Raw genomic sequence first — 12,814 nt, forward strand, 5'->3', positions numbered from 1 at the left:
GCAACCTTTTGCCTTGATGACAGCTTTGCACACTCTTGGCATTCTCTCAACCAGCTTCATGAGGTAGTCCCCTGGAATGCATTTCAATTAATGCGGTTGAGACAATCAGTTGTGTTGTGACAAGTTAGGGGTGGTATACAGAAGATAGCCCTATTTGGTAAAAGACCAAGTCCAAAAACAGCCCAAATAAGCAAAGACAAAGGACAGTCCATCATTACTTTAAGGCATGAAGGTCAGTCAATCCGGAACATTTCAAGAACTTTGGAAGTTTCTTCTAGTGCAGTCGCAAAAACCATCAAGCACTATGATGAAATTGGCTCTCATGAGGACCGCCACAGGAAAGGAAGACCCAGTTACCTCTGCTGCAGAGAATACATTCATTAGATTTACCAGCCTCAGAAATTGCAGCCCAAATAAATGCTTCACATAGTTCAAGTAACATACACATCTCAACATCAACTGTTCAGAGGACACTGCGTGAATCAGGCCTTCATGGTCGAATTGCTGCAAAGAAACCACTACTAAAGGACACCAGTAATAAGAAGAGACTTGCTTGGGCCAAGAAAAATAGGCAATGGACATTAGACCGGTGGAAATCTGTCCTTTGGTGTGATGAGTCCAAATTTTAGATTTTTGGTTCCATTCGCTGTGTATTTGTGAGACGCAGAGTAGGTGAACAGATGATCTCTTTATGTGTGGTTCCCACCGTGAAGCATGGAGGAGGAGGTGTGACGGTGTGGGGGTGCTTTGCTGGTGACACTCTGTGATTTATTTGGAATTCAAGGCACACTTAACCAGCATGGTTACCACAGCATTCTGCAGCGATACGCCATCCCATCTGATTTGCGCTTAGTGGGATTATCATTTGTTTTTCAACAGGACAATGACCCAACACACTTCCAGGCTGTGTAAGGCCTATTTGACCAAGAAGGAGAGTGATGGACTACTGCAACAGATGACCTGGCCTCCACAATCACCCAACCTCAACCCAATTGAGATGGTTTGGGATGAGTTGGACCACAGAGTGAAGGAAAAGCAACCAACAAGTGCTCAGCATATGTGGGAACTCCTTCAAGACTGTTGGAAAAGCAGTCGAGGTGAAGCTGGTTGAAAGAATGCCAAAAGTGTGCAAAGCTGTCATCAAGGCAAAGGGTGGAAACTTTGAAGAATATAAAAAAAATATTATTCCATATGTATTATTTCATAGTTTTGATTTCAAAATAAAGAAAAACCCTTGAATGAGTAGGTGAGTCCAAATTTGAGTTGATACATCTAGGGTGTAATCAAACGAGGGTTTCTATTAGACAAATTCATGCATGTTTATTCCCATTTCTTTTCGTTTGCTTCCATTTAAGAAACATTTTTCAACAGAATCGGCGGAATGAATACACCCCTGAACACGCGTAAACACAGTTCACTTTCATAGCAGCCATGTTGTATTCCTTTTCACATCTATGCGCTCTCCTACTCTCACTTTTTCTCTTCATTTGTGGAATTCAATGCACAACACATGAGCAGGCGAAAAAATCTTTCCAAGGCAAACCATATGAAAACCGCTACACACAGCCTACATCGTTGTCACCATATTAGCTAAAGTAACGCCATAGTCAGCATAGCTAATGGAACTAACGTGTTAGTAATCCCACTACAATCATGCAGTAACGTTACAGTGTATAGTCAATAGTTAGCAGTTACACCGGCGGACCCCAGTGGCAATAAATTAGTCAAACCAAAAGCTTACCTTGACTTGGAAGAGTACCAGTGTTGTGTTGGATATAGCCAGCTACAGTATCTAACATAACATTCCTCTGTTTGACCAGGGTGTTTAAGTCGGCTAAACTAGTTAGCTACATTTGCTAGGTAAGTAAGTGAAACTGAAAGTGAGAAAAAAAATGACTCTCTCGCTTCTCCTTCATTTTTGAATAAATGAATTTGTTCAAAACTGTTAAACTATTGTCTTTCTCTCTCTTTGAGTCAACTACTTACCACATTTCATGCACTGTGTAAGTCTTACTGTGTAAGTCTATGGAAGAAGGTGAGAACCATGAACCTCCTAGGTTTTGTATTGAATTCAATGTACCCAGAGGAGGACGGAAACTAGCTGTCCTCCAGCTACACCATGGTTCTACCCTACAGAGTGCTGTTGAGGCTACTCTAGACCTTCATTGCAAAACAGCGTGTTTTAATCAATTATTTGGTGACGTGAATATATTTAGTATAGTTTTATCTAAAAATGATAACTTTTTAAATTTGACAACAAAAAAAAATCTAATTCAATGAGGAAGACAGTCCTCCCCTTCCTCCTCTGAGGAGTCTCCACTGGGTGAATAATCTTCCCAGTTATATAGGCAGGTATTCTAGTGGTTAGAGGGGCTAGCCAGAAGCTGGAGGGTTGCCAATTCGAATCCCGGGTCCAACAGGAAAAATCTGGCGGGAAGTGAGCTAGTAAAAGAAGGGTTGCTGGTATCAAATCAAATTGTATTTGTCACATGCTCCGAATACAAGTGTAGACCTTACAGTGAAAAACGTACTTATAAGCACTTAACCAACAATTCAAAATGTAAATAAAAAACAAATAGTTAAAGAGCAACAGTAAAATAACAGTAACAAGCCTATATACAGGGGGTACCGGTACAGAGTCAATGTGTGGGGGCACCGGTTCGTCGAGGTATTTGAAATAATATGTTCAAGTAGGTAGAGTTAAAGTAACTATGCATATATAATAACCAGAGAGTAGCAGCAGTGTAAAAGAGGGGGGGTGGGACAATTTAAATAGTCTGGGTAGCCATTTGATTAGCTGTTCAGGGGTCTTATGACTTGGGGGAAGAAGCTGTTAAGAAGCCTGTTGGACCTAGACTTGACGCTCCGGTACCACTTGCCGTGCAGTAGCAGAAAGAACAGTGACTAGGGTGGCTGGAGTCTTTGACAATTTTTGGGCCTTCCTCTGACACTGACTAGTATAGAGGTCCTGGATGGCATTAAGCTTGGCCCCAGTGATGTACTGGGCCGTACACACTACCCTCTGTTGTGCCTTGCGGTCAGAGGCCAAGCAGTTGCCATACCAGGCAGTGATGCAACCAGTCAGGATGCTCTCGATGGTGCAGCTGTATAACTTTTTGAGGATCTGAGGACCCATGCCAAACCCATGCCAAGTCTCCTGAGGGGGAACAGGCTTTGTTGTGCCCTCTTCATGACTGTCTTGGTGTGTTTGGACCATGATAGTTTGTTGGTGATGTGAACACCAAGGAAATTGGAGCTGTCAACCTACTCAAATCAAATTATATTGGTCACATACACATGGTTAGCAGATGTTAATGCGAGTGTAGCGAAATGCTTGTGCTTCTAATTTCGACCGTGCAGTAATATCTAACAAAAAATATAACAATTTCACAACAACTACCATATAAACACACAAGTGTAAAGGAATGAATAAGAATATGTACATATAAATATATGGATGAGCAATGGCCAAACGGCATAGGCAAGATGCAGTAGATGGTATAGAGTACAGTATATACATATGAGATGAGTAATGTAGGGTATGTAAACATTATATAAAGTGGCATTGTGTCACGTCCTGACCAGCAGAGGGAGGTATTGTATCAGTTTTGGTCAGGATGTGGCAGGTTTTTTGTATGTTAAGGGTTTGTGTTGGGGATTGGACTCCCAATTGAAGGCAGGTGTGTTGAGTTGCCTTTGATTGGGAGTCCTATATAGAAGGGTGTGTTTTTCTTTGGGATTGTGGGTAGTTGTCCTTGCACTGCGTTGTATGTGCCTGCAAAACTGTTGCTGTCGTCTTTATTGTTTTTGTCCAGTGGATACTTTACTCCTTTTTTTTTAATTAAAAAACATGAGTATCCACATACCTGCTGCGCCTTGGTCCATTCTTGATGACGGTTGTTACACATTGTTTAAAGTGACTAGTGATACATTTATTACATCCAATTTGTAATTATTAACCTCTTGACGGTCGCCTAGGATAGGGGGCGCCACAGCGCATTTTGAAAAAAATTCGCGCCCATTTTAAACGGCCTACTACTCAAACTCATAAGCTAGGATATGCGTATAATTAATACTTGTGGATAGAAAACACGCTAAAGTTTCTAAAACTGTTTGAATGGTGTCTGTGAGTATAACAGAACTCATATGGCAGTCAAAACCCCGAGACAGATCGAAGATCTGAATTGCGGACTCAACTTCATCACGTTGCCTATTAATCACACCGTGAGCTATGGTTCATTGAGCACTTCCTATTGCTTCCACTAGATGTCCCCAGTCTTTACAAAGTGATTTGAGTCTCCTACTGTGAAAACTGACAGAATGACACGCTGTGGAACGTGGTCACACGGAGAGGGCCATCACCATTATGACGCCGGCGCCCTGGCTACCCTCCCCTTTCGAAACGTTTATAAAGACAATGCAATCGTCCCCCTTGAATCTTATTGGAGCTCTGGTTGAAAAAGGCCCTAAAGATTTATGTTATACAACGTTTGACATGTTTGAACGAACCTAAATAAGAAAAAAATGCATTTTGTTGAAAGAGTAGCCCCGCGCACGTCGGAACTTTTGGTGCAGCCTTCAGAACGCGCTAACAACAACAAGCTAATGGAACATAAAGGATGAACTTTTTCGAACAAAAATACATTTGTTGTGGACCTGGGATTCCTGGAAGTGCCTAAGGATGAAGATAATCAAAGGTAAGGGATTATTGACAATAGTATACAAGACTAGATTTGATATGCGATTGTTCCAAGATGGCGCTGACCTGTATTGCTAGCCTATTGTTCTGAGTATCGCATCCCCTTTTATCGCAAAGTGTGATTACCCAGTAAAGTTATTTTTAAATCTGGCATTACAGGTGCTTTCAAGAGATATTCATCTATAAATCTTAGAATGACAATATTACATTTTAAAAATGTTTTCGAATAGTAATTTAGTAACTTGTAGCGCTGTTTCATGCATTTGAGGGAAAATAGTTAGTTAACGTTACGCACCGATGTAAAATGGTGTTTTTATATATAAATATGAACTTTATCGAACAAAAGAATGCATGTGTTGTGTAACATGATGTCCTAGGTGTGTCATCTGATGAAGATTGTCAAAGGTTAGTGCTGCATTTAGCTGTTTTTTGGTTATTTGTGATGCATGTGGTTGGTCGGAAAATGGCTATGTGGCTACTTTTACGATATACTCCTCTAACATAATCTAATGTTTTGTTTTTGCTGTAAAGCCTTTTTGAAATCGGACAACGTGGTTCGATTCAGGAGAGGTGTATCTATAAAACAATATAATTTGAAAAAATATATATATTACATTTTGTTATGCTAATGGCGATATTATTTTTCGCTGGATGTCATACGGGACGGAGGCCGCACAGGGGTTAAAGTGGCTAGAGATTTTAGTCAGTATGTTGGCAGCAGCCACTCAATGTTAGTGATGGCTGTTTAACTGTCTGATGGCCTTGAGATAGAGCTGTTTTTCAGTCTCTCGGTCCCAATCTTGCCTTCTGGATGATAGCGCGGTGAACAGGTAGTTGCTCGGGTGGTTGTCGTCCTTGATGATCTTTTTGGCCTTCCTGTGACATTGGGTGGTGTAGGTGTCCTGGAGGGCAGGTAGTTTGCCCCCGGTGATGCGTTGTGCAGACCTCACTACCCTCTGGAGAGCCTTACGGTTGTGGGCAGAGCAGTTGCCGTACCAGGCGGTGATACAGCCCGACAGGATGCTCTCAATTGTGCATCTGTAAAGGTTTGTGAGTGTTTTTGGTGACAAGCCACATTTCTTCAGAATCCTGAGGTTGAATAGGCGCTGTTGCACCTTCTTCACCACGCTGTCTGTGTGGGTGGACCATTTCAGTTTGTCCGTGATGTGTACGCCGAGGAACTTAAAACTTTCCACCTTCTCCACTACAGCCCCGTCGATGAGAATGGGGACATGCTCGGTCCTCCTTTTCCTGTAGTCCACAATCATCTCCTTTGTCTTGATCATGTTGAGGGAGAGGTTGTTATCCTGGCACCACATGGCCAGGTCTCTGACCTCCTCCATATAGGCTGTCTCATCGTTGTCGGTGATCAGGCACTGTTGTGTCATAAACAGGGAGTACAGGAGGGGACTGAGCACACACCCCTGTGGGGCCCCCGTGTTGAGGATCAGCGTGGTAGATGTGTGGTTACCTACCCTTACCACCTGGGGGCGGCCCGTCAGGAAGTCCAGGATCCAGTTTTAGAGGGAGGTGTTAGGTCCCAGGGTCCTTAGCTTAGTGATGAGCTTTGAGGGCACTATGGTGTTGAACGTTGAGCTGTAGTCAATGAATAGCATTCTCACATAGGGTGTTGCTTTTGTCCAGATGGGAAAGGGCTGTGTGGAGTGCAATAGAGATTGCATCATCTGTGGATCTGTTGGGGTGGTATGAAAATTGGAGTGGGTCTAGTGTTTCTGGGATAATAGTGTTGTGAGCCATGACCAGCATTTCAAAGCACTTCATGGCTACAGACGTGAGTGCTACGGGTCGGTAGTCATTTAGGCAGGTTACCTAGTGTTCTTGGGCACAGGGACTATGTTGGTCTGCTTGAAACATGTTGGTATTACAGACTCAGTCAGGGACAGGTTGAAAATGTCAGTGAAGACACTTGCCAGTTGGTCAGCGCATGCTCGGAGTACACGTTCTGGTAATCCGTCTGGCCCTGCGGCCTTGTGAATGTTTAACTGTTTAAAGGTCTTACTCACATCGGCTACGGAGAGCATGATCACACAGTCTTCCGGAACAGCTGATGCTCTCATGCATGCTTCAGTGTTGCTTGCCTCGAAGCGAGCATAGAAGCAATTTAGCTCCTCTGGTAGGCTCGAGTCACTGGGCAGCTTGTGGCTGTGCTTCCCTTATAGTATGTTATAGTTTGCAAGTCCTGCCACATCCGACGAGCGTCAGAGCCGGTGTAGTACGATTCAATCTTAGTTCTTTATTGACGCTTTGCCTGTTGGATGGTTCTTCTGAGGGCATAGCGGGATTTCTTATAAGCATCTGGGTTAGAGTCCCTCTCCTTGAAAGCTGCAGCTCTACCATTTAGCTCAGTGCAGATGTTGCCTGTGATGCATGGCTTCTGGTTGGGGTATGTACGTACAGTCACTTTGGGGATGACGTCATCGATGCACTTATTGATGAAGCCAGTGACTGATGTGGTGTACTCCTCAATGCTATCGGAAGAATCCCGGAACATATTCCAGTCTGTACTAGCAAAACAGTCCTGTAGCTTAGCATCTGCGTCATCTAACCACTTCTTTATTGACCGAGTCAATGGTGCTTCCTGCTTTAGTTTTTGCTTGTAAGCAGGAATCAGGAGGATATAATTATGGTCTGATTTGCCAAATGGAGGGCTTTGTACGTGTCTGTGTGTGTAGTAAAGGTGGTCTAGAGTTTTTTTCCCTCTGGTTGCACATATATAAATTAAGTAAATCGGATTTAAGTTTCCCTGCATTAAAGTCCCCGGCCACAAGCAGCATTTCTTGTAGATGAGCGTTTTCCTGTTTGCTTATGGCCTTAAACAGCTCATTGAATGGAGACTTAGTGCCAGCATCGGTTTGTGGTGGTAAATAGACAGCTATGAAAAGGCAGATGAAAACTCTCTTGGTAAATAGTGTGGTCTACAGCTTATCATGAGATACTCTACCTCAGACGAGCAAAACCTCGAGACTTCCTTAGTATTAGATTTCGTTCACCAGTTGTTGTTTACAAATATACATAGACCGTCACCCCTTGTCTTACCGGAGGCAGCTGTTCTATCTTGGCGATGCAGCATAAACCTGTATTTTATCCATGTCATGTCCGTTATCCATGTTCAGCCACGACTTGTGAAACATACTGTAAGATTATACTGTTTTTAATGTTCCGTTGGTAGGATATTCGTGATCGTAGCTCGTCTATTTTGTTATACAATGATTGTACATTGGCTAATAGGACTGATGGTAGAGGCAGATTACACACTCACCGTCGGATCCTTACAAGGCACCCCGACCTACGTCCCCGATTTCTCTTTCTCCTGTGAATGATGGGGATGAGGGCCTTGTCGGGTGTCTGAAGTAAAGCCTTTGCGTCCAACTCGTTAAAGACAAAATCTTTGTCCAGTACGAGGTGAGTAATCACTGTCCTGATATCCAGAAGCTCTTTTCAGTCATAAGAGACAGTGGCAGAAACATTATGTACAAAATAAGTTACAAATAACACGTAAAAACACACTCAATAGTACAATTGGTTAAGAGCCCGTAAAACGACAGCCATCTCCCCCGGCGCCATTCGTATCAAATCCTAGAAGCCATTGCCTGCCGTTGTGTCTTTGAGCAAGGCACTTAACCCTCCACAACAACAGCTCCCCGGGCGCCCAGTATGGCAGCCCCCTGCACCTCTCCAAAACCGGTATATGTATTTATGTGTGTCTTTTGGAGTGGTTGGGTTAAAAGCGGAAGTCACATTTTGGTTGGACCTTGTGTGCAATTGACCATTAAAGTGATCATAAAATCTTGATCTGAATTGCATTTTCCAAGATTGACAAAGTAAAACTTGGGCACCTAGTCACAAAGTGAATAGTAGTGCTGATCTAGGATCAGATATAATCTTATTAATTATGATCTAAAAGGCATAGTAAAGATTCTACAATTGCAAATGTTACAACAAAAGGGACACGCTGCTTTTTATTCAAGCTTCTCAAGTACAAGCTTACACTAAATAGTGTGGGGCATTTGAATACAGATCTCTTCCTTAAAGCTAATAAGATGAGGTTTACAACTATGGTTGCAAAGGGAGGGAATATTACTGGAAATCTTCAAGTTACCAGTAAACTACCAGAATTTTGGTATCTTTCAAGAATTTTATGTAATCTATCACAAGACATCTAGTGGCCCTTTTGGGTACTTCAGATTACCACAGGTGTCTGTAATTATCTCTAGCCCTCTCTCTGGCCTTATCACAAGTAAAATGTATGAAATAATTAAAGAAGATGATTTTAAAATAAAACAATATAGCTGTAAAACATTATCCTTAATATAAACCATCAACTTACTGAATACCATTGGTGTTTATTTAATATGAGGGTTTCAGCATGAAATATCCTTTACGCACTTAGTCAAATAAATATGGCAATATTTATTTGTTATCAATGTTTTGGCATCAAACTGGTGGCAGTTGTGAAAAAGGTCAATAGTTGGACGAGTTGCAGAGCCAATTGAAGCCTGGACCAAATCTAAACCATACATAGATGATTGGTTCAGATTTGGACCAGACCAAAAATCAATGTCCGTGGATGTGAAAATCAAGGCCCCATCCAGACTGCACCAAAATAAAACACAGCTGGTCCGGACAGGATCAAAAAAAGCCATCCAAGAGTCATCGGTGTCGGTCCGTGCTTACTGGGGTGTAGCCTACCATGTCTACCTGCAATGGCATTTTATGAATGCCCATCCATGTGTTAGGCTCACTGTTTGTAAAACAGCCGTTGCATTGGTTTTATTAATCCACATTCCTGTGACTAATCAATTTGGCTATTTAAGCTCTGAATATCAACTACCCAACTGGAGTTATCCTGAGCCTATCGTCAATGAATGCAGAATAAACAAAAATGCTGTTACGATCAGCTTGTAAAAAATGTACAAATACAAACTTGAAGCCACTGATCATGAAAATTTGGCCCATGGGGTGAAACTCCTGGACAGCAGTCGCCTGATTATCCATTCCATAGTGTCCATTTTACTTTGACATGTCCTGTTTTAGGATATGTTGTTTGTTAACATGTTGCCCATTTTTTTATTTGATTGGGCGCCATTTAGGATAGGCTATTTGAGCAAAGAAACCTGCATGATGTAAAAAAGTGTCTGTCTCATTACATATATTTATCTCCAGCCTGTAGGCTACAGAAAAGGCCACATACTATTTCTACCATACACTACACTGAACACAAATGCAAACATAACATGTAACAACTTGTTTACAGATTTTACTGAGTTACAGTTCATATAAGGAAATCAGTCAATTAAAATAATTTATGGATTTCACATGACTGGGAATACAGATATGCATCTGTTGGTCACAGATACCTTAAAAAGTAGGGTCATGGATCAGAAAACCAGTCTGTATCTGGTGTGACCATTTGCCTCATGCAGCGCAACACATCTCATTCGCATAGAGTTGATCAGGCTTTTGATTGTGGACTGTGGAATGTTGTCCCACTCCTCTTCAATGGCTGTATGAAGTTTCTGGATGTTGGCGGGAACTGGAACACGCTGCCTACACGTCGATCCAGAGAAGCCCAAACATGCTCAATGGGTGACATGTCTGGTTAGTATGCAGGTCATGGAAGAACTGGGAAATGTTCCGTTTCCAGGAATTGTGTACCGATCCTTCCGACATGGGGCCGTGCATTATCATGCTAAAGCATGAGGTGATGGCGGTGGATGAATGTCTCTCTGCATTCAATTTGCCATTGATAAAATGCCATTGTGTTCGTTGTCCATAGCTTATGCCTGCCCATACCATAACCCCACCTCCACCATGGGGCAGTCTGTTCACAAAGTTGACATCAGAAAACTGCTCGCCCATACGACTGCCATCTGCCCGGTACAGTTGAAACCTGGATTAATCCGTGAAGAGCACACTTCTCCAATGTGCCAGTGACCATCGAAGGTAAGCCTTCCTTGTGGCTCAGTTGGTAGAGCATGGTGTTTGAAATGCCAGCATGGTGTGTGCAACGCCAGGGTTGTGGGTTTGATTCCCACGGGGGGCCAGTACCAAAAAATAAGTAAATAAATGTATGAAATGTATGTATTCACTACTGTAAGTCACTCTGGATAAGAGCGTCTGCTAAATTACTAAAATGTAATTTCCCCACCGAAGTCGGTCATGACGCCAAACTGCAGTCAGGTCAAGACCCTGGTGAAGACAACGAGCACACAGATGGAGGTTCCCTGAGACTGTTTCTGACAGTTTGCGCAGAAATTCTTTGCTTGTGCAAACCCACAATTTCCTCAGCTGTCTGGGTGGCTGGTCTCAGATGATCCCGCAGGGGAAGAAGCCAGTTCTGGAGGTCCTGGACTGGCAGGTTACACGTGGTCTGCGGTTGTGAGGCCGGTTGGATGTACTGCCAAATTCTCTAAAACGAAGTTGGAGGTGGCTTATGGTAGAGAAATTAACAATAAATTCACTGGCAACAGATCTGGTGGACATTCATGCAGTTAACATGCCAATTGCACTCTCCCTCAAAACTTGAGACATCTGTGGCGTTGTGTTGTATGGAAAAACTGCACATTTTAGATTGTCCTCAGCACAAGGTGCACCTGTGTAATGATCATTCTGTTTAATCAGCTTATTGATATGCGGCAGCGGAGCCTAGTGGTTAGAGCGTTGGACTAGTAACCGAAAGGTTGCAAGATCAAATCCCCGAGCTGTCATTCTGCCCCTGAACAAGGTAGTTAACCCACTGTTCCTAGGCTGTCATTGAAAATAAGAATTTGTTCTTAACTGACTTGCCTAGTTAAATACATTTTTAAAATGCCACACCTGTCATGTGGATGGATTATCTTGGCAAACACAAACAGGGATGTAAACAAATTTGTGCACATTTTAGAGAAATAAACTTTTGTCAATATGGAACAATTCTGGGATCTTTTATTTCAGCTCATGGAACATGGGACCAACACTTTACATGTTGCACTTATATTTTTGTTCAGTATATATCTGCTATATGAATGGTGTTAGATCATTTTTTGACAGAACGCTGGTGGACTGTGCCAGCGATGCATCTCTCCAAAAGTACCCTTGAGAGGCACGCTGGAAATGGACAAGCAAAATATTTTGCACCCCTGACTTTGACAAAGTGCGAACTGCTTATCACAGGGTGGTATCAGTGCTAACATAAAAAAAACATATGCCACTGGTTAAGAGAAATTGTCATTGTTTTGGGCATAATTATTTAAGGTTTTATGTGTTGTTGGAGGTGCGTCTTGGTCAGTTTAGCTCAGAAAATATCGCCCTCTTCAGTCTGCCACCATAGGCACCCTCTTAATCCTGCCTAATGAGCGAACCGGCCTTGGGCTTCAGAGTATTTATCAACTACAAGGTCAAATGGAGTCATGATCAGATTTGCCGAAGGGAGGGTGGGGGAGGGCCTTGTAGGTATCCCGGAAGTTGGAGTAGTAGTGGTCAAGTGTTTAGCAGTGCGAGTACTGCAGTCAGTATGTTGATAGACCTTCGGTAACGTTAAGATTCACAGCTACAATAAATGCGGCCTCAAGATATGTGGTTTCCAGTTTTCATAAAGACCAGTAAAGTTATTTGAGGGCCATCGTGGTATCGGCTTGAGGGGGAATATACATGGCTTTGACTATAACCGAATATAATTCTCTTGGGAGGCGATAGGTCGACATTTGATTGTGAGGTATTCTATGTCGGGTGAACAAAAGGACTTGAGTTCCTGTATGTTATCACAATCACACCATGAGTAGCTAATCATGAAACGCACACCCCCACCTTTCTTCTTCCCAGAGAGATATTTATTCCTGTCTGCGCAATGAACTGAGAACCCAACTGGCTGTACGGACTCAGACAGTATATCCCGAGAGAGCCATGTTTCTATGAAACAGAGTATGTTACAATCCCTGATGTCTCTCTGGAACTAAATCCTCGCTCTCAGCTTGTCAACTTTATTATCCAGAGACTGAACATTAGCGAGTAATATACTTGGAAGCGATGGGTGGTGTGCGCGCCTCCTGAATCGGACTAGAAGTCCACTCCGAGTACCTCTTCTGCACTGGCAATGTTTTGGGTCAGCCTCTGGAA

This window comes from Salmo salar, chromosome 09, assembly GCF_965601325.2.
Source record: "Salmo salar chromosome 09, fSalSal1, whole genome shotgun sequence".
Classification (NCBI taxonomy): Eukaryota; Metazoa; Chordata; class Actinopteri; order Salmoniformes; family Salmonidae; genus Salmo; species Salmo salar.